The sequence below is a fragment of the Watersipora subatra genome, chromosome 6 (genome assembly GCF_963576615.1).
Source record: "Watersipora subatra chromosome 6, tzWatSuba1.1, whole genome shotgun sequence".
NCBI classification, from domain to species: domain Eukaryota; kingdom Metazoa; phylum Bryozoa; class Gymnolaemata; order Cheilostomatida; family Watersiporidae; genus Watersipora; species Watersipora subatra.
In genome coordinates, this window is record NC_088713.1 from 62,941,753 (window position 1) to 62,962,392 (window position 20,640).

General features: G+C 34.3%; 1 long non-coding RNA gene across 2 annotated transcripts; it reads right to left on the minus strand.

Annotated features, from left to right (window-relative positions):
• Nucleotides 1-3,183: 3,183 nt before the first annotated feature.
• LOC137398874 (uncharacterized) lies at nucleotides 3,184-20,315 on the minus strand. Of its 2 annotated transcripts, XR_010979031.1 has the most exons (7): nucleotides 20,207-20,315; nucleotides 18,823-18,879; nucleotides 14,643-14,699; nucleotides 11,259-11,381; nucleotides 10,642-10,755; nucleotides 5,984-6,134; nucleotides 3,184-3,307 (listed from the first exon to the last, which is right to left on the minus strand). It is a non-coding gene; the product is annotated as an uncharacterized lncRNA (long non-coding RNA). The 2 variants fall into 2 exon arrangements; XR_010979032.1 differs by lacking the exon at nucleotides 11,259-11,381.
• Between the last annotated feature and the right edge of the window lie 325 nt (nucleotides 20,316-20,640).

Sequence of the window (20,640 nt, forward strand, 5' to 3'; positions counted from 1 at the left end):
CATCAACCGATATATTGCTGATGATATTTAAAACTTACTAGTGTTCATATCCTTTGTTTAACGTTACTAGGCGACAGTTTTATAAACGTCTACCGAAAGCGACATAAATTTTGTTTCTTCACGCAACCGGTAAACGACATTTTAGTCATTTCTCTGCCAAAGGGTTAACACTAAAATAGTACGTCCAGCAAGTCCAGCAAAATCAAGAAAAGTTTAGACCAACAGATTTTGCAAGCAAATAATTTTTTTAACAAATATGCTTCAAGATGTCATTTCTTACAGAAATAATTTTTTCAGTTGTCTAAGCTAGGATTATTAAAAATAAGTCAGCTTGCTTTATAACTCGCATGTTTTTAGACCACTTTGAATTACTCTTTCTAGGTTTAATGTTTTCTTCCAAAATACGCATGATACAACTAAAACACAATTAACACTAAAATAATATGTCCTAAGCTCCAACGAACAACATGAGCCTTCAATTGCTGTGCAGACGGCTTTTCTCCAAAAATTGTAATATATTTGAAGAAGGTTCAATGCTGGGACAAAAAAACATGAAGTTGCCCTTTCGAGCACTTTAAAAAAATTCAAAAAATCTGAGATTATATAGACATTATTAAAGTCCTTTAAATAGCTCAGAAGTTTCCAGTAGAACAGATTTTTAGCCTTGGTTTACACGGTTATGGCATGTGCTTTTACAATAAAGTTACTCTGCCATTGGCATGCAAGTGCCACTGCGCCTGTTTGTTACAGTTCGTTTTTGTAACACTATTCAAGAAAACTGAAATAATTACTAGCTCAGGTAAAATTTCCACTTTAATGCTCATATCAACCGATTAAACAATTAAAAACATTCTGGTTAATTGGCAGTAGACATGAATTTGGAGACAAACAAGAAGGTGAAGTAAATAAAAGCAACAAAAGACTGATTGATACTTGTTGTTGCTAACTAACAAGGTGAAAGCGGTGTCTGTCTGACTTTCCATTTATCCATCGTCGGGATACAGTTAGGAAAAATATATATTTTTGATGAGACTAGAGCTCATAACATTCATCTGGGTATATCAATACTCCAATGCTTGCACCAATAGGTAGCTTTCCAATTTTTGGGAGTTTATGAAAGGCTAGTCATTTTTTCCATTTTTTGACACAACTGACATCTTCTAATGGCAAACTAGTTTAACTCTTTTGCTACTGCATAAAATTCTGACCGAATGATTAACCTTCCCAAATTAATTCAAACGTTTTTTTCGAAAAAAAGCGATATACCGCTAGTATTTAAGCAATAACTCAAGAATGAAAACAGATATTATTTTACTGTAAAATGCATCTTATTTAAAAGAATGTTCTCTACAAGGTAAGCTTAGAATTGTTTGGTGAATCTCACTCTCACAATTTTTCTGACGCTTTGTTTGCGATAACGATCTGGTTTTGCCGTTTTGAAAAAATGATTGGAAATTGAATAGTTGAACAAAAATAATGTATATTGGTTGCACCTGACTAGCAACAAGGTGGTCTCGTGCGAGACCAGACTTTATTAGTCTAGCTAATGTGTAGGTTTCGTAATGAAAAGCAAAGTGAAACCCTATTGAAACGTCAATACACCGGCTTACTGTCTGTACTTAAATTACTGTGAAATGTTAGAATGGTTGAACTGCAAACGAATTATATTGGTTGCACCTGCTTGGAAACAAATTTCTTTAATTGGAGGCATAATTTGATGTGTCTAGCTAATGTGTGGGCTTCCTAATAAAAAAAGTGAAACCCTATTGATAAGCTGATGCATAGGCTTGCGGTGGCAAAAGAGTTAACAATGTACTAAAATCTATAATAGCGAACCCTATACATACTCTTATTGCTCCAGTTCGGCAAGAATGTAAACTATATTTTTAAAGCCAGCTATAAAATTCTCGTCATTGAATTTGAGAATTTGCACCAACTTGACACTTTACTTCATGTGAAAGTATTTATGTTGCATCAAACAAAAGCTTTACATAAATTATTTTTAGGTGGAGTTCCCGTTATAAGAGGAATGCATTATAAGAGCATTTACTGGACAGATATTCCAACCAGATAAAGTCCAAACTATGCCCATACACTTGAAGTTCATTCTTTGAATTACCATACTGGGATTGAAATTGAAATACGACATAACAGTCAATCAAGAGAACTTCAATTTATTTATCATACAGGAAACAAATACATTATGTTTAGAGAAAAATGCAAGTGTTTTAACAAAAAAAGTTTGAGCCATGTACATGTATATATAGTACGTAAAAAAAACTACTTTTTATTTTGCGATTTCACTTTTCACAAAGAACCAATGTCCCTGTGTATCACGAAAAATGAAGGATAACTGCAAAAGATAGCTATGACAAGCAGAACGGGATTTTGAGCAAAAATTGGATTTATCACAAACAGATTGTAAGTAATACTAATATGCGAGTCAATCTATTAACCAACATGAATGCCATTGAAAGTTATAAAGGGTATAGCATGGGGCAAATTATTAACTCTTTCGCTACCATAAGCCGATGTCACGGCTTCCGAGGTAATATAAGTACAGACCATAAGCCGATGTATTGGCTTATCATGAGGGTTTCACTTTTCTTTTCATTACGGAGCACACACATTAGCTAGACAAATCAAACTCTGTCTCTACCAAAACAATTTGGTTGCCAATCACCCGCAACCAATAGAATAATTTTTAGCCTAACAGTTTCATTTCTACTTATTATCAAAACAGAAAAACCAGATCATTATCGTCATGGCAATAAGAAACACACAGCGTTCATTCAACGCAAAGAAAGCGTCAGAACATTTGTGAGATTGGGACTCACTAAACAGTTTCATAGTTATTTTGTAGAATTTTTTTGAAAAAGATGCATTTAACAGTGAAACGGTAGGTTTTGATTTTTGTGATATTACTTAAATACTAGCTGTATATCAGTTTTTTGAAAATTTGTTTGAATTAATTTTGTTTGGTCAGAAATTGATGTGATAGCAAAGGTGTTAAATGTATTTGCCAAAAGTAATATAATTGAATTTTTAAGACTAGAAGTGATTTTTTATCTCTATAATTGTAAAATACCTCTAAAAAAAATTTTTTTTTTCACTAAAGCTCATTCTACGTTTCTCAATATTTTGGTCTATAAACACCGTGATTTACCTTCACTAAGTTCTTGTGTCCACTCTCTTCTGACCAGAAACATCCCAAAGATGTATGTAAGCTGTTTGAACCTTAAATTGCCAGTTCTGTAGATAACTTGACTAGCATCAAAGAGGATGCAGGACATGTTATGGCAGCACTCTGCAATGATTCATAACAAAATAGAAATAACAAGTTTTTTTTAATAGAACCTTTTCCGATTTACATTAACTGTTTTCAACATACGTTTACAGCAAATCGTTTGCAAGTTCATTGATTGCTGCAGAAAAAACAAAAACTGAGCAAGTAGAAGTGTATTTGGTATTCTAGCCCTGACATTCAATCACAGCTTTTATATTCCTCACCGGTGTAGTCTTTAGGCATTAGAAGAGCATGACTTAAGCAATGTGAACAAAATTTCAAAAGCGATCACCAAGTCATGAAATCGATTGTCAGTTGTCTGACCTTGATTTGGACTTGGCTTCTAGATATGATTGTAAGGTAAAGTTTAGAGCTCGTCACCATGGGTGTTAACTGCAAGTTTCTGTTCCTGTCTCAGACGCTACGCTAACCTATAGTTTGTACAAGTGCTATCGCCGGTAAACAGGTAACAGGAATGCAAGAACACGACAACTATAAACATGCAAGGGTGAATAGGAGCTGTGTACATAATTGAAATTAAGCAGTTATTCACAGGGCATAGTCCAATTTGTAAAACATAATAACCAGAACCTGACGTTCAACCAAATTATTGTTAACCTTTTCCACACCGTTCCCGTAAATCTTATGGGCTGAGAGCGCAGTCTCAGCGCACCAAACCCGTAATTGCCATCAGATCTGAGTCTTCGATAGGTATTTTTTAAATTCATTTATTTATTTTAAAAATGGCACTAACATTTTTCATTAATATTTTGAGGAGTTTTAAAAGATATCATACTACTGTTTTGAGGCTGTAATTACTCCCTTCTACGCATGTGCAAAAAGAACACTTTGTTAGAAGTTGAACGGTCTTTATGGAAAGCTGATCATCATGAACGGATGCGATATTTGAAGCGCTATTAAAAAGATTTGTTTACAGGAAGATAACGACAGGTTTGAAAGTGAAGAAGGGGATTTTAGACCAAAAAATGTGAGGAAGCCGATGAAAATAAAAAAGAGAATCAACAAAATGAATGGGATTGCGAAAGTGAGACTGAAACGGCCGGTGTTGAAACGGCTAATAATGACGGATATCAAAGAGGAGCTGATTTAAAACCAAAATAATTACATTTTGCTAACAGTCTGGCAGGAGTATAAGTTTGAATTCTTAAACAGGTAGGTGTTTTTTATTATTCAAAGCTTTTTAAACATCGGTCACTATAAATATTATTTTGAACGAAACAAATAAATATGGCCTTCAAAAACATTGCGATGCGTCGGAGCCTGTTGATGATAAAGATTTAGCGAGTTGTTTGTTTAGTTTTGCATTTAGGTATTCTCAAAAAGCCTACTATGCTGCCTTACTGGTCCACTGTGACATTCCTTTATTATCTACGCTGATTTTTAATCAATTTAAAAATTGAAAGAAAATTAGAAGCAAGCTTACACTTTATTGACAATTTTGAAGACCCTACTGGCAATAAAATGTTCAAGTTAGAAAAAAATTTTGCCATGACATGCGACTGGTTCTATCCTGTTTTTCACTCTGATAAATTTATATCTGTAGATGAAAGCTTGCTGGCATGGGAAGGATGGCTCAACTTCAGACAGTATATTCCATCTAACAGATCTAAATTTGGAATTAAGTTATTTGCTTTCCGTTGCTGTCTCTGGCTATGTGCATCAGTTGTCTGTATACATTGTCGACGAGCAAGCTGAATGCACTGGCAGCGGAGTCACAAGTGGAATATATTTGTGCAAGTCATGTTTTGATCTTTTCCATGCTAACTAAATTTATTTACAAATGGTATTTTATTGTTTCCGCAAATGCTTCACTGCTTTGTATTGCTAGCATTTTTACATAAATTTGCTAATCTATTGTATTAGTTGTGCATTGGTGTGCTGCATTTGTTGCACACTTTCATCTTCAGAGCAGCGGTCTAATCAAAAAGTTCTGTTCTCATATTGTTTTGCAATCTAGTAGTCCATGATTTGCTGTTTCTGCTCATAATAAATGTTACTTCATGTTTTTTGCTGCTTCACCAAATGTGTGAATATAGGCTCACGACTTAATTCTTCTTGCACACAACCGGTTAATGTTTGCTGCAGCACACATAAACCTGTGCATTGACTTTATATGCAAAACTTTTACATAGATCTATAGTCTTAAGAAATGCATAAAAACTAGAGCAAAAAATCGTAACTGCATATAATTATATATGTCTAGCTGCCAAGTTTTTGCAAGCTGTGTGGAGGAAAAAATCTCATTCTGCAGGAAAGTTTCTCAGCTTCCAGATGCATATTTATTCACAGTTTTTGTGCCAATTTGCACAAAAGTTGGAGCAACCTTGTCGGGTGACTGTCTTGCGCTGCTTATGGACAAGGCGTCTTGAGCATTTCCAGTGGCGCTCCCGCTATACATTGGAGCTCATAACTCCACTTTCAATGCTCTTGGACGACTAATTTTTTTTGAAATTGTTGTGAACATATAAATCCATGCAGGAATTATTTATACAACATTGCAAAATTGCTTTTAGTAAATATAAAAACAATTGAAAATGACCGACAAAGATAAAAAAACTCGTCGCTTCAACGAATTGAGAGTTTTGCAGGAAAGCAAATGCAAGCTAGCTACATAAAATAAATCAGCTTGTAGAGAAATTTCTCAGCATTCTTGTGCATGTTAATTTATGTATCTACCTCAATTTTGATGAAAGTTGATGCAGTTTTTACGCAGTGGTATCGAAGGCTCAAATAACCATAGTAAATGCTCTGGTGCGCTGGGGGAATTCCAGCCGTAAGCCCGCGGTCACTAAAGGGTTAGTAAGAACTCTGCACCAGCTTCATGAAGCTAAAAAGTCATACATAATAGTTACATATATATGGAAAAAGAGACAAACCAAAAAGCAGAAACACTTATTCATTACTAAGAATGATTAACAAAGCTGAGAATATTAACCAGCATAATGCGCAGTAGCACTGACATACATTTGCTGCTTGAATGGTATGTTTCCAACAAAAAAAGCGGGTTCATTTTTTTAAAAAGATTACTACTCCCTAACAAGCAAAATGATAACAAGCCACGGAACTACGAGTTAGCAACCTAGGCAGCTAAGTTGTACATGTAATCCAGATGAGTCTATTACGGTTTTTAGCAAGGCAAATAATTAACCAATATTTGAGTGTTCACCAAACTAAATTTTCTTTAATGTGACATTTTTAGCGGCACAAAGAAATCAAATTTTTGATGATCATTTGCACCGACTTGAGGCAGGTGGTAAGAGTGAAACAAACTAGATTTGTTCGACTTAGTCAAAAGCGTATAAAAGTATTAGGCACAATTAGCCGCATCAATACTTGTTACAGAAATATCTATAATACTAAGATAGAGTTTAAAATCATTTCTATGAAAAGCCTGTTGCAGTGGCTTCTTTTTGTCCTGGGAACATTTAAAATCCTTTAATAGAAAATGCAAAACCTATATAAAATATATAGTATAATATAAAATTAAAACTGGTAGCAAATTTATGTTAGCTATGACATATTTTTATTGTAGTTTTACATTAGCACTATTTGTTCTAAACAGTGTGGTAACTACATGATGTATTTAACAAACTAACGTCAACTCCTTTACTACGAAAGGAATTTCTTTACTGCGACATAAGTAATTAGTGACACCTAATTTCTAAAATTTGTCTGTATAAATGGTTATAACTTTAAACCACATGATCTATTAACAGTCTTTTTATAGCAAATTAATCAGTATAATAATACGTTAGTTGATGCCGCGAAAACTATAAAAAATGTGTTGCAGAATGAGAGGGAACACTTTTCGTTCATTTTGAAATTACCGTGAGGTGAGCATAAAACTCGAGTCAGATGATTCATGAATATTATTAGTTTACAATATATTATTACTGATAAAAATAATTACTCTCATCAGCACTATTACTCAATAAAATTACCCAGTCCATAGAACTAAAACTAGTAAAAATTTGTGGCTGTTATGCCTCTGACATGACTGTCATTTCTAAGAAGAAATTGTCATAAAGCAAGTATTCGCAAAGCGAAACTACACTTGGGTTGTAAACATATTTTTATTGGTTCAACATATACAAACAATTGCTTTTTTCATTCAGGTATATATACAGTGAAGTAATTTGTCAATTACTCACTAATCATAAACAATTTGGGTCATGATCTCAGAAACCATGGTTAAATCAGTGGTTTGAGATTGGGAGTTATCTACACTACTATCAAAAGGAGTGAGTTCACAGCTATTTTGCAAAACAAAATTTTGATTTTACCTCAATTACAGCAGGTTTTATGGTCAATAAACTGAATGCATGTAATTAATGCATGCTGAATGCTGAAACCATTAATGCCAAAACATAGTTCCGAGAAAACAAGTGTTGAAGTTTGAGAAACAAAAACTAATGCACAATTGTGTTTACATTTCAAAATGTCATAGCAACCAATATCAATCAAGATGTTGTGATATTTATCTAGATTTCTGAATTTATATCCAGAAAATTATGCTGAAGTTAAAAATCTAAACAGATTGTAGCTGGTTGTCATAGAAATAGCTGTATATCTAAAAAAATGTATTACTTATTCAGTTAGTGCAGCTTTATAGTCGGATAACTCAACTTCATGGTTTGCGACTTGACCATGGTTTTTGAGATTGCGACCCATTCGTACAAAAGCTTGACAAAGCCACATCATGCAGCACTTGGTTATGCGAAAACACTTTGACTATCTTTACTGTCCTACTAGGTTCACAGTAGCTCAGGAGTTGAACAATTTGATTCGCACTGAAACAGCTTCGTCAAAAGAAAACAGAAGCAATCAGTGTAAAATCTGCTTTGTATTACTTTTACGTCATGCTTTGCTGTATTTGAGAATCATATTGTATACGTGTATAATTCAAAAAAAATACAATACCAGAGGTTTCCAAGCTTTTAATATTAATCGAGCTAATTATTATTATAGCTAATTTAATTCTTAAATGATTAAAAAAATAACTGAGACAATTTATGCGTAAATTATTGGTGAGCTTGCAACAAAACTTACATTACAGTTATTTAGTCTCAAACCATTTACCGTATCTTACTCTGCTGTGTTGTAAGTGCAAAATATGGGGAAAAGTGATCACAAGATCTTAAAAGATCAAAAGCAAACAGTTAATCGCAGCCATCACAAAAACGTCATAGGTTGGAATCCCTTTACGAAACGGCTAAAATGGGGTGTAAGTTGCGCAATGATGGCTTCTGTTTAAACTTTTTTGCAACCTCATTTGTCAAAATATTTTTACAAATTTACCTCATGTATTCAATAAATCATGTCTATTGTCCTTAGGTGACTATTTCCTGATCATTGTAATGCTGTCACTTTGAGCACTGATATCTCAAAACCTCGCCTAAAAATTATTTTATTTTTTAACTTTAGTTCGAAGGAATGTATACCATCCTCTGATGACATGAGGAGCCTGTTGTCACCTGCGATAGTCAAAGGATTCTGCAGAAATTGTTCATGCTTTTTGACAAGAATTATGGGTCACATGATCAAATTACGACAAAAAAATTACACCAAGCTGAAAAAATTGTAAAGTAGCGAGCATTTATAATTGAGCATGTATATTTGATGAGAGCTTCCCGGTAGAACCCGAAGTGTTTGTCATAAACTAGTGCTACGAGACGTTTTATACCGAGGCTGTGATTGGCCTTTAATTTTACGTGATAACACTGCATGTCAGAACAATAACTACATTGAGTTGAGTACATAATCAAAATACAGGGATTCTAACCTACGATGTTTTCCTGATGGCTGCGATTAACTGTTCATTTTTGAGCTTTTAAGAGCTTGTAATTACCATTCTACAAATTCTGCACCTACAACCCAGTAGAGTAAGACATGGTGAATTTTTTGATACCAAATAACTGTAATGTAAATTTTGTTGCGAGTCGACCTTTAAATGCAACTGCATTTTGACAGCATGTTTATAAGCAGGCTTGATGTAAGAAACAGAGTAAGAGTCATACCACAAGTTCATGATTATTGTGGATCATGTCCACAAATTATTACTTCACTCTTCAATATGTTGAAAATGCTAAGAGGGGTTAAAAATTTAATGATCTTGCTGGAAAATAGGAAATTTGAATTGCCACTTGATGTTATAAAAAAATTGCTAAAAATATTTGATGACCAGAATTCACAATAGCACTTTTAATTGTATCATAGTTTGGAAAACACAATAGATTATTATTATTAAATAGGAAAATTTAATTGCCACTTGATGTTATAAAAAATGCTAAAAACATTTGATGACCAGGATTCACAAGAGCACTTTTAATTGTATCATAGTTTGGAAAACATAATATTATTACATGAACAGAAAACTCCAGAATTTAGGTGAGCAAGAGTGTTGCCTAAAACGGTTAATACAAGTTGTTTTTTAGTTATAGCTAAAAAGCCAGTGTGCCTGGTAGTGATATGGTAGCATCATTACCATATCGTTCTTTATAGAACAACGTAATACACTATTTATTAGAATACAACATATTTTGGTATACAAATCGCTATTCTCATAAATGTAATGGCTTTTGTTAAAGACCTAACTTTCACCAATGAATGAAGTGTGCCCTCAGGTTAGCATGGCCCCTATTTTTGAACCCGCCGCCTATGAGATTTTTTATATACACACCAATCAACAGAAAATTTTACATGTAAAGATGCGAACAAAAATCTAAAAGTGTGTTGCAGTGTGTTCTCGGCCTCTTTTGCTAATAAAATAGGAAGCAATCAGTAATCCATTAATCAATTAATCAATTAATCAGCTACTCACTAAAAAAAGTGTTTTGTACGGAAAACTTTGTAAGAGCCATAGAACATTGATCTTGGCTAAATGCGTACGTTGTGCTGAGCTGCACTGCACAGCCTGTTGTATGCACTCAGTTAATGGACTACGTACAAACCTGCTTGTGTTTTAAAACGTTTCAATTCTGAGAACCCAAATTAAACTCATTAAAAAAATCAGTCAAACTTTGCAAAAATGGTTAATATTTTTATATTAACATTTAAATATTAATATTTAATAATAATATTTTAATAAACTTTATACTAAATTTATACATAGTTGAAATACTGTACATAAATAGAAAAAACGGATAATTTGTACATACAACTTCATACATTAGTATTTTGCATCCTAACTATTGTTTTAGTTATTTTTTTTGATTGCCAGTGCTATGGTATTTTGGTTTAGCCAACTGCCCAATGTAATTAATGACTGCAGTCTCCAGAGCCAACTATAATCATCAAAAGATCAAGACTAAAAAAATAAGGGCTCATAAACTCACCCTTTAGCTTTTTTAAAAACTTGTAGACCGATATGATTGGTTCTATGAGGAAATGATCGAGGGACTATAGTTCGGTGTGGAGAGCTCATCTTTATTCTCCAGATCAAACAACTTCTACAAAAGTAAAATGTTTGTAACATAATATTAAGTAAGAAAGTTGATGACCACTTTATGCATTGAGCCTCTGACCACCTTTTATTTGGTATTTGCAGACATGTTGAAAGTGGGCTACCGTTAAACCTATATTTGAATGCTAACTCTATTTTAATGGTACTGCTATTTGAGACCACTTAAAGCAATTGTTTGAAAAATTGAGGGCCATTTTTTATTGAAGGATGGGAGTAGGACTGAAAGATAGAGTGTTGTTGCATCAAAATAGATGCGTTATGGTATTTTTTGAGGTATTATTATCGCGTTTATCAAAAGTTAAAAAAAAGTTTGGGGTATCGATCAAGTCTGAAATAAATTAAAATTATACCGCAAAAGGGTTCACTTTATGCAAAGAAATTCAAAGCAACAGACAAATGGCAACAAGTGTTGAAACTAATGTGTTGAAAGGTCTATGCGAGGTCATTGAGTAAAAAGCTTATTAAGTGAACTAGTTAAGGATGACCTACCAGCCCTTGAAAATCAGGTTGGTTACGCATCCAATGACTGGGAAGAAGCGTTGAACTAGCATTTGAGATCTGTTCATCATTGAAACATCTCTCAGGAAAGATGACTTTAATGACTACGTAGGCCTAAACAGATAACAAACTACTGATCCACGACCAGTTGATATGTTGGTGGACATGCTGATAAATTTGATATAGGCATACATAAAGTGCTTGCCAACTGGAAAGCAATACATGAGCTGTTATGGATGAGCAGCTTTCAATGCAAGCAGCTGGGCAAATGGCTTTGTACTAGCCTTTGTTATGAAATATTACCCAAGCCTGTGTCAGTAGACAGCTCGCACCTCTGGTAGTTAAAGTGCTAAAATTTTCAAATAAATTAAGTAATTCCATGTCAATAAGATAATACCATAGTCGTTAAATATAAATATAAACTTGTAAAAATTCATGAATTGATGATATGTCAAGTTTTAACGCTTTGATCCTTGCCGATCTTATCAATGCGTGTCAGTAAACCTGGGCAATATTTTCAGCGATCCAAAGAATAGTATAATGATATTTGATCAAACACTAGTAAAAAACCTACCACCGATGTCATCAAACAGAAAAAAATGGTATTTCACCATTGTTCGGGCTGAAACTATAAACTTTTGTACAATTTTAAAAACTTGTAAAAAAATTTACAGATCATATCCATCCAGCACACGCTCATCATCATTTCATGACTCAAAATATACTGGAAAAATATAGTTAGTAAAATATTTTCCACCTACAACACAACAAAGTAAGACTTGGTTAATCTTTCCATACTAAATAACTGTAATATAAATTTTGATGCAAGTAAACCTTTAACTCTTTCACTACCACATGAAAATCTTACCGAATGAATATTCTGCCCAAATTAATGAACCAACTTTTTGAAAAGCTGATATACCGCTAGTAATTAAGCAATATGTCGAGAATAAAAGCAGATATCACTTTACTGTAAAATGCATCCTATTCAAAACAAAATTTTCTACAAGATAATTACAAGGTGATTTTTACTCTTGTGCAATATCGAACGTTTTATTTGTGTTGAACGAACGCAGTGTGTTTTTCCTTGCTATGACGATAACGATCTGGTTTCACCTTTTTGAAAAATAATTAGAAATGGATTAGTTGAAACAAAAATTTTTTAGGTGCACGTGATTGGCAACACAATTGTTTCACTGGAGACAAATTTTGATTGGTCTAGCTAATGTGTAAGCTTCGCAATGAAAAGAAAAGTGAAACCCTATTGACAAGCCAATATATCGTTTTACGGTCACTACAATTATCACCGCGATTTGTTGACAATACTTAGCTAAAAATATTTACATTGATAGCAAGTAGTTGGCAACAAGGTTGTTTCACTGGAGACAAAATTTGATTAGTCTAGCTGTTCTATAGGTTTCATAATTAAAAGAAAAGTGAAACCATAATGAAAAGCCGATATATGGCTTACCGCCTGTACTTGAACTACCACTAAAGCTGATATATGGCTTACAGCCTGTACTTGAACTACCACTAAAGCCGATATATGGCTTACGGCCTGTACTTGAACTACCACTAAAGCTGATATATGGCTTACAGCCTGTACTTGAGCTACCACTAAAGCCGATATATGGCTTACGGCCTGTACTTGAACTACCACTAAAGCCGATATATGGCTTACGGCCTGTACTTGAACTACCACTAAAGCTGATATATGGCTTACGGCCTGTACTTGAACTACCACTAAAGCCGATATATGGCTTACGGCCTGTACTTGAACTACCACTAAAGCTGATATATGGCTTACGGCCTGTACTTGAACTACCACTAAAGCCGATATATGGCTTACGGCCTGTACTTGAACTACCACTAAAGCTGATATATGGCTTACGGCCTGTACTTGAACAACCACTAAAGCTGATATATGGCTTACAGCCTGTACTTGAACTACCACTAAAGCCGATATATGGCTTACGGCCTTTACTTGAACTACCACTAAAGCTGATATATGGCTTACGGCCTGTACTTGAACTACCACTAAAGCTGATATATGGCTTACGGCCTGTACTTGAACTACCACTAAAGCCGATATATGGCTTACGGCCTGTACTTGAACTACCACTAAAGATGATATATGGCTTACGGCCTGTACTTGAACTACCACTAAAGCTGATATATGGCTTACGGCCTGTACTTGAACTACCACTAAAGATGATATATGGCTTACGGCCTTTACTTGAACTACCACTAAAGCCGATATATGGCTTACGGCCTGTACTTGAACTACCACTAAAGCCGATATATGGCTTACGGCCTGTACTTGAACTACCACTAAAGCCGATATATGGCTTACGGCCTGTACTTGAACTACCACTAAAGCTGATATATGGCTTACGGCCTGTACTTGAACTACCACTAAAGCTGATATATGGCTTACGGCCTGTACTTGAACTACCACTAAAGCTGATATATGGCTTACGGCCTGTACTTGAACTACCACTAAAGCTGATATATGGCTTACGGCCTGTACTTGAACTACCACTAAAGCTGATATATGGCTTACGGCCTGTACTTGAACTACCACTAAAGCTGATATATGGCTTACGGCCTGTACTTGAACTACCACTAAAGCTGATATATGGCTTACGGCCTGTACTTGAACAACCACTAAAGCCGATATATGGCTTACGGCCTGTACTTGAACTACCACTAAAGCTGATATATGGCTTACGGCCTGTACTTGAACTACCACTAAAGCTGATATATGGCTTACGGCCTGTACTTGAACTACCACTAAAGCTGATTTATGGCTTACGGCCTGTACTTGAACTACCACTAAAGCTGATATATGGCTTACGGCCTGTACTTGAACTACCACTAAAGCTGATATATGGCTTACGGCCTGTACTTGAACTACCACTAAAGCTGATATATCGGCTTACGGTAGCGAAAGAGTTAAAACCAGTCTTTATTTTCATTGGAGGGTCAGTGAATGTCTCAATAGCTTAAAACCTTCCAGTTAGCAAAACCAGAATACATTGAAATCAAGGCTCAGAGGCTAACCATGAGACTAAACCATAAAAATACTCATTTTAATATTATCACCAGAACTATATTGAATGCAAATTTTAATTTTTTGTAATAACAGAGAAAAACCATTCTAAGTAGTAACTCTATGTTGTTATTACTGTTATATGAAACAATACCATTTTAAAGTTCTTGTTGGCATAAGTAACAGCAAAAAAAACAACAAGAAAGGCGCACAGCTAATGGCTAAGTCCTGGCAGTTGTTGTCTAAATTAGAGACCATATGAATGCAAACCTGGAAAGAAAATATGGAAAAAAGTTAGATCGTTTTATCTGGTCAGTACATACCTGCAATCAAGAGCAAGCCAGGCATTGTAGCATTATTACGAAACTCAATATCGGACTCTACAAGAAAAACGACAATTGATTAGCATCCATTTATGTTGGCAAGTTAGACAGTACATCACCAGTTAGACAAAGACATGAGTAATGAGTGTAACCAGTGCCAGCATGTGGTTTACAGCGATTGATGAGATTAGCTCTTTCTCTGAACTAAACAGCAAACAGGTATGAGATTACATAATGCCATACACTCAGCTATATACAAAGGGGTGTTTAAATAATGCTTCTCACTAGTTTAAGACCTTTATTTCTTGAACGGGTTCTATGTTTGGCTCTGAAAGCTAAAGCTCAAGACAAAAACTTGCAAACTAGCATATTAATGTGTATACGAAGAGCTTCACGATTTTGCATGTACCTGTATCATGGTTCGTTAGACAATCTTCAACAAAATTTTTACAAACAAAAGCAAGGGTAAGTCAAAATAGTCATTTTCTCTCAAATAATATCTGCTACTGTGAATGTTTACATAACCAGATAAACTCATTCGCACCCATGCGCGAGTTAACGCAAGTTAACATTTTATAACTAAAAAATAATGATGCAAAGAGTTGGTAAATTTCAGACGCGAGTAAACACGCGTTGAGTGCCTGACAATGTTATAAATACGCAAGTTAACATGCGTATTTATAACATTGTCAGGCACTCAACGCGTGTTTACTCGCGTCTGAAATTTACCAACTCTTTGCATCATTATTTTTTAGTTATAAAATAATACTTTTAATTTGCTATAAAGAAAGATTTCTGGCCAATCAGACAAACTTTAAAATATGCTTCTGTGACATCTCCGACAAAAGTTATAACCCGATTAGTACACCTATCTCAATATCTACCAAAACCGGAAATCATCATGCTGACTTGAAATTTTATCGTTTGTGATAATCTTTTTTCAACTTCAGCAGTAAATACGCAGATCAAAAAGTGGTAAGACACTGAAAGACTGCATAAATCAAATTAAAACATTATTTTTAATGTTTCAAAGTTTCTATTAACTTTTAATTTTGCCAATTTGAATCGTTATGCTCGAATAAAAATGCATTCTTCACGTTGCCAGCTGTAGTCAGACTGACGTTATCTTTCAGTTTCGATAGGATCATATTGGTTCTGAGAGCTGTCTATGATATCTGAAAAGTCAAGAACAGAGTTATTGAACATATTTTTATTATTTGAAACATTTTCATGAAGTTTTATTCGTGTTATATTGGCATATATATTTGCTATGCTTTTGTTTGAAGAAAAAATTCAAAGTTTCTCGTTGGGAAAAATTTGAAGTTTCATGATTTTCGTGTTCGTGACTAACTACATCTGTATAAATAATCTTTATAACTATGTATTGTCTGTAATAAATAACTAATTTCAGTCAAACTTAGTATATTTTGCAATTTTTATGGTGCAAATCTAACTTTGTTTCAGCAAATGACATTTTTTTGAAAATTGGAAATTTCCTAAAACTACCTTCTTTAATGCATGAATCTACATAAAAGGGATACGAGTTGTTTGTATGAATATAATATAATTTGAAAACGGAGATTTGGCTGGTTCTTTTGAAATTTAAATGAGTAAATTATTTTAAGTTTGTTTTTTGTAGTAGTAATTTGAATTACGGCAACTTTCCGAAAATCAGCAGTATCTGGGGCAAATCGCCTAAAAATTAGGCAGGTGCCAATGAATTAATATCATTCAATAAAATCAATAATATGTAAATCCCCGACAAAGAGTTTTTCTCATGTCATGCATATCTAATACGCTTCACAAAGCCCTGCAATTATCAGTTCCTGCAAATTACTTGACATTTCTACCGCTTGCTTCAGCTTTTATGACTATTATTGCTTCAGCTTTGCTTCAGCTTTAGCTATTATTGGCTTGCGTGCTCTGGTGGGTTCTTGTCCCTGCTTAGTGCTTTATGTATGTACGAAGATGTTGGTTCTAGTAAGTGTTTCCGATCAAGTTTTATTATTCACAGGTGTGTTTTGCCACTCTCTAGCTAGCTCTGCCCTATAAGCCTGACTCTTATTCGCTCCGAGAGCCACATAATGCGTGTATAATGAGTCTGTGATAATATTGCAAAATACTAGATAAACCGCAGTGAAAACATTGGCCTTGCCTTGAATGTGGCAGCAGTGAATAACAACCCTGTCATATTTAGCCATACCATGTCAATTACCTTTTTTGGTCGCTATAACTTTATCTCTATCTCTTTCTTCAAGTATATGGAACAATTCAAGTACTGTTCCATATACTTAAATTGTAATTACAGGTGAAAATGATTTTCTATCATTTTGCAGGTACAACTACAAAAACATTGAATCTTAAATCCAAAGAATAGAGAGTAAACTTTTAAAAACACTACCCTGCTCAAACTTAATTTAGCAAGTAGCATTGACTGAAACATGTTAGATATCCAGTGTTATATTTCAGCAGCCTAATTTAATCCATAACACCAGAATAGTAATTGTGATATTAAAATACAATTATAATTATTTCCATAGATGCATTAGTCCATAGCAGGCATAGTTGTTGAGTATCGCACATCTTTCAAGCGACTAATCCCAACATTTATTCATTGTGCTTCAATAATTCATGTGCCAAACTCGAACTCAGAAGTCAAAATTCTAGCAAACATGATAAAAATACTCAAACTTTCTAATGCCAAAAATTGAGAGAAGATAAACTCACATTTCCAGTGAGTATAATTACTCAGGACAAATATTAGGGGAGAAGTGGGATATATGGAAACAGGGGATACATAGGTATCCCATTATTAGAAATTGTTTACTTTATTTTAGTTTTCTATTGCTTGTATAATATTGTCCAATCCAAAAATAGGTCACTGCTGCCATCTTAGTTTCTGTCAAAGTGAAAATGTCAAGCATGGAGGTAAGTTACCTTTCATGAGTACTGTTTCGTAAATTTACTTAATATTCTAGCAGGTTTAACATGCAGCAAATGAATGACGTTTACTCAAATTTTTGTTTTTAACATAAATAAACATCTTTTAACCGATTTGAGACAAAATTTAAAACTAATCTGTAAATAACTTGAGAGTTATGGCACTTTACAAAAGTTATAAGCTGGGTATACATGGGCCATTAAGGATGAGGGTAGTTGGACCAGTTGGCCCAACTAATCTACTGCAATGCAAGTGCAAAAACGGATAGATGGGTCAAGCGGCCAAGTATAATTTTATCATAACCCATTCAATTTACGCTTTTAGCCAATACCATAGTTTTATAGAAAGAAAGCAGCAAAAATCTATACGTCAAATAATGTTATGGGTAGTGCTGTAATAAGATATTAAATGAAAAGCTTTCAGTTATATGTATAGCCTAAGATCATGAAATTTGCCCTTATGCCCAAGTTTCCTCAAGTGGTGGCCTCTGAATCCTCCATACTGACCCATGCATCTTTCTTCAAAGATAGATGGCCCATTGACTTTACTATATGAAATTATTTGAATGCAGTTGAGAGAGCAAAAGTAAAACCATGTTCACCGATGCACTTAACCAAGCTCTAAGAGCATGCAAAATTATAAATACAACGCAAAAAAACCTTAGTTATTTCATATTAAAAATGTAACTCTTTTATTGGCTCAAGTATCCTACTTCTCACCTACTCTGCACTAACAAAAACCAACCACAATACAAGGACAGCACTACGCATGATGGGTAAGGTCTGTTGGTTAGGTTATTGAAAGCTGGCTGAAATCATCATTGTTAAAGACAGGGTTTATCTCTATACGAGGGTCAGTGTATGTCTCAATAGCTCAAAACTTTTAAATTAGACAAAAACAATACATTTAACTCAAGGTTCAGAGGCTAACCAGGATACTACACCATGAAAATATTCATTTCAATGTTATGACTAGAACTATATCGGTTGCTAAATGATTTTTGGTAATTACAGAGAAAAACTATTTTAAATTGTACTCTTTTTGCTATTATTATTACTATATAAAACAATGTGAATATTAAATTTTTTGTTGGCATAAGTAACGATAACAAAACAACAAGAAAAGTGCACAGCTAAAGGCTAAGTCGTCGCAGTTGTCGTCTAAATTAGAGACCATATAAATGAAAGCCTGGAAAAAAAAAGAAAAAAAGTCAGATTGTTTTATCTTGTCAGTACATACCTGCAACCAAGAGCAAGCCAGGCATTATAGCATTATTACGAAACACAATGTCACACTCTACAAGAAAAAAAGACATTTGATTATTAGCGTGCATTTATGTGGACCAAGTTAGAGAGTACATCACAAGTTACACAAAGACACATGAGTAATGCATGTAGCCAGTGCCAGCCAACAGAGACAGTGATTGTTGACACCCTGTTGACATTGATTGATGAGATTAGCTCTTTCTCTGAGCTAAACAGCCAACAGGTATGAGATTACATAATGCCATACACTAAGCTATATACAAAGAGATGTTTAATTAATGCTTGTTACTAGTTTATGACCTTTATTGCTTGAACTGGGTTCTATGTCTGGCTCTGAAAGCTAAAGCTAGCTGGAGGCAATACATGTCCCGCAGGATACTGGAGAAATATCAAGCAAATTTTGGTCATTGAGTTTTCTGATGATAGGCTACACGCAAATTCGTTGCAAACTAGCATAATAATGGGTATACGAAAAGCTTAATTATTTTTAATGTACCTGTTTCATGTTTGGTTAGTCAATCTTCAAAAAATGTTTTAAAAAAAAACAAGGCTTATGGCAAAATATAAATTTCCCCTTAAAGAATATATGCTACAGTCAATGTTTACATAACCACATTAATTATATCAATCAATAATATAAACATCTGCAGCAACAGATTTTCCTCATGCCATGTGTATCTAATACGCTTCACAAAGCTTTGCTAGCAAAGCTTTGCTGGCCCTTAGTTCTAGGCTTCTAGCATTATAAAACGTTTATTTTACATGAATTTTTTTGTCTTGAATCTCTATACCGAAAGGTTAACTACTGCTAACCTTTGCCTTGAAACGGTAGCTTTGATTAGCATATAGTAGGCCTACGGAACTAATTTTTGTATGAGTATTACAATATAAATTATATATTCTTTCAGAATTCAATTAAAAACTCTTTCTGTAAACCATTTTTAATTAAACTTTTGTTATAGATCTTTGAATCACTTGAATTTTTGAGAAGTTGGAAAAATTTGGGATTTTAAGGATATAACGTAAAGCATGCATCCGACAACCAGCTAGCAATGGAAAATTATTCAGTGATGCATATCTACCAATGTCTACCAATGATCGCAACACTCGATTCCTGAAGATCGCTTGACATATGAGCTTGACTTGACTTGAGTATGAAGCAAATGTTAAGCTACAGTCATCCAAGCTTTCATTGAAAGTCGTATATTTTTGTTACTTTGGATGAGCGACAACAACAAATCCTGTAGCCCAATGTAGTCCCCAAAGTTCAAGGTAAAGTAAAATCTAAAGCAAAAGCACACATACCTGCTGCTTTCATTATCTGTTTCATTTCTTAAATACAGTTTTATCCTACTCACGTTGGTCTAAATCAGAAACTTGCAGCCACATAGATCTTCTGCCAGCTCAGTTGTCCTCCATTGATAATACTTGCACTAAAAAGCGTTGCTGACATGAGATGAGTTAAATGAGCTAGATTTGAAGCTTAGATTCGATCCCGAGTGCACTCCGAGTTCACGCAAGCGATAGTAAATCCTACAGAAAGAAATGTGGTTATCAGCACAATTAAATTAGGTGTATGCCCATACGCAGCTACGTAATTTGTTTAATCTTTTGGCTGTTGGATAAATGAAGACTCAGGGTTTACACAGCTGTCTGCAGGTTTGAAGCAGGCCTTACCTTAGCCTATGCAGAAAAAGTATTGTAACTCTTTGATGATTTCAACATAACAGAGAGAGTTTACTATCAGGCTTGTACATTTTTGATGGTTTTAATTTATACGCTACGCTACAGC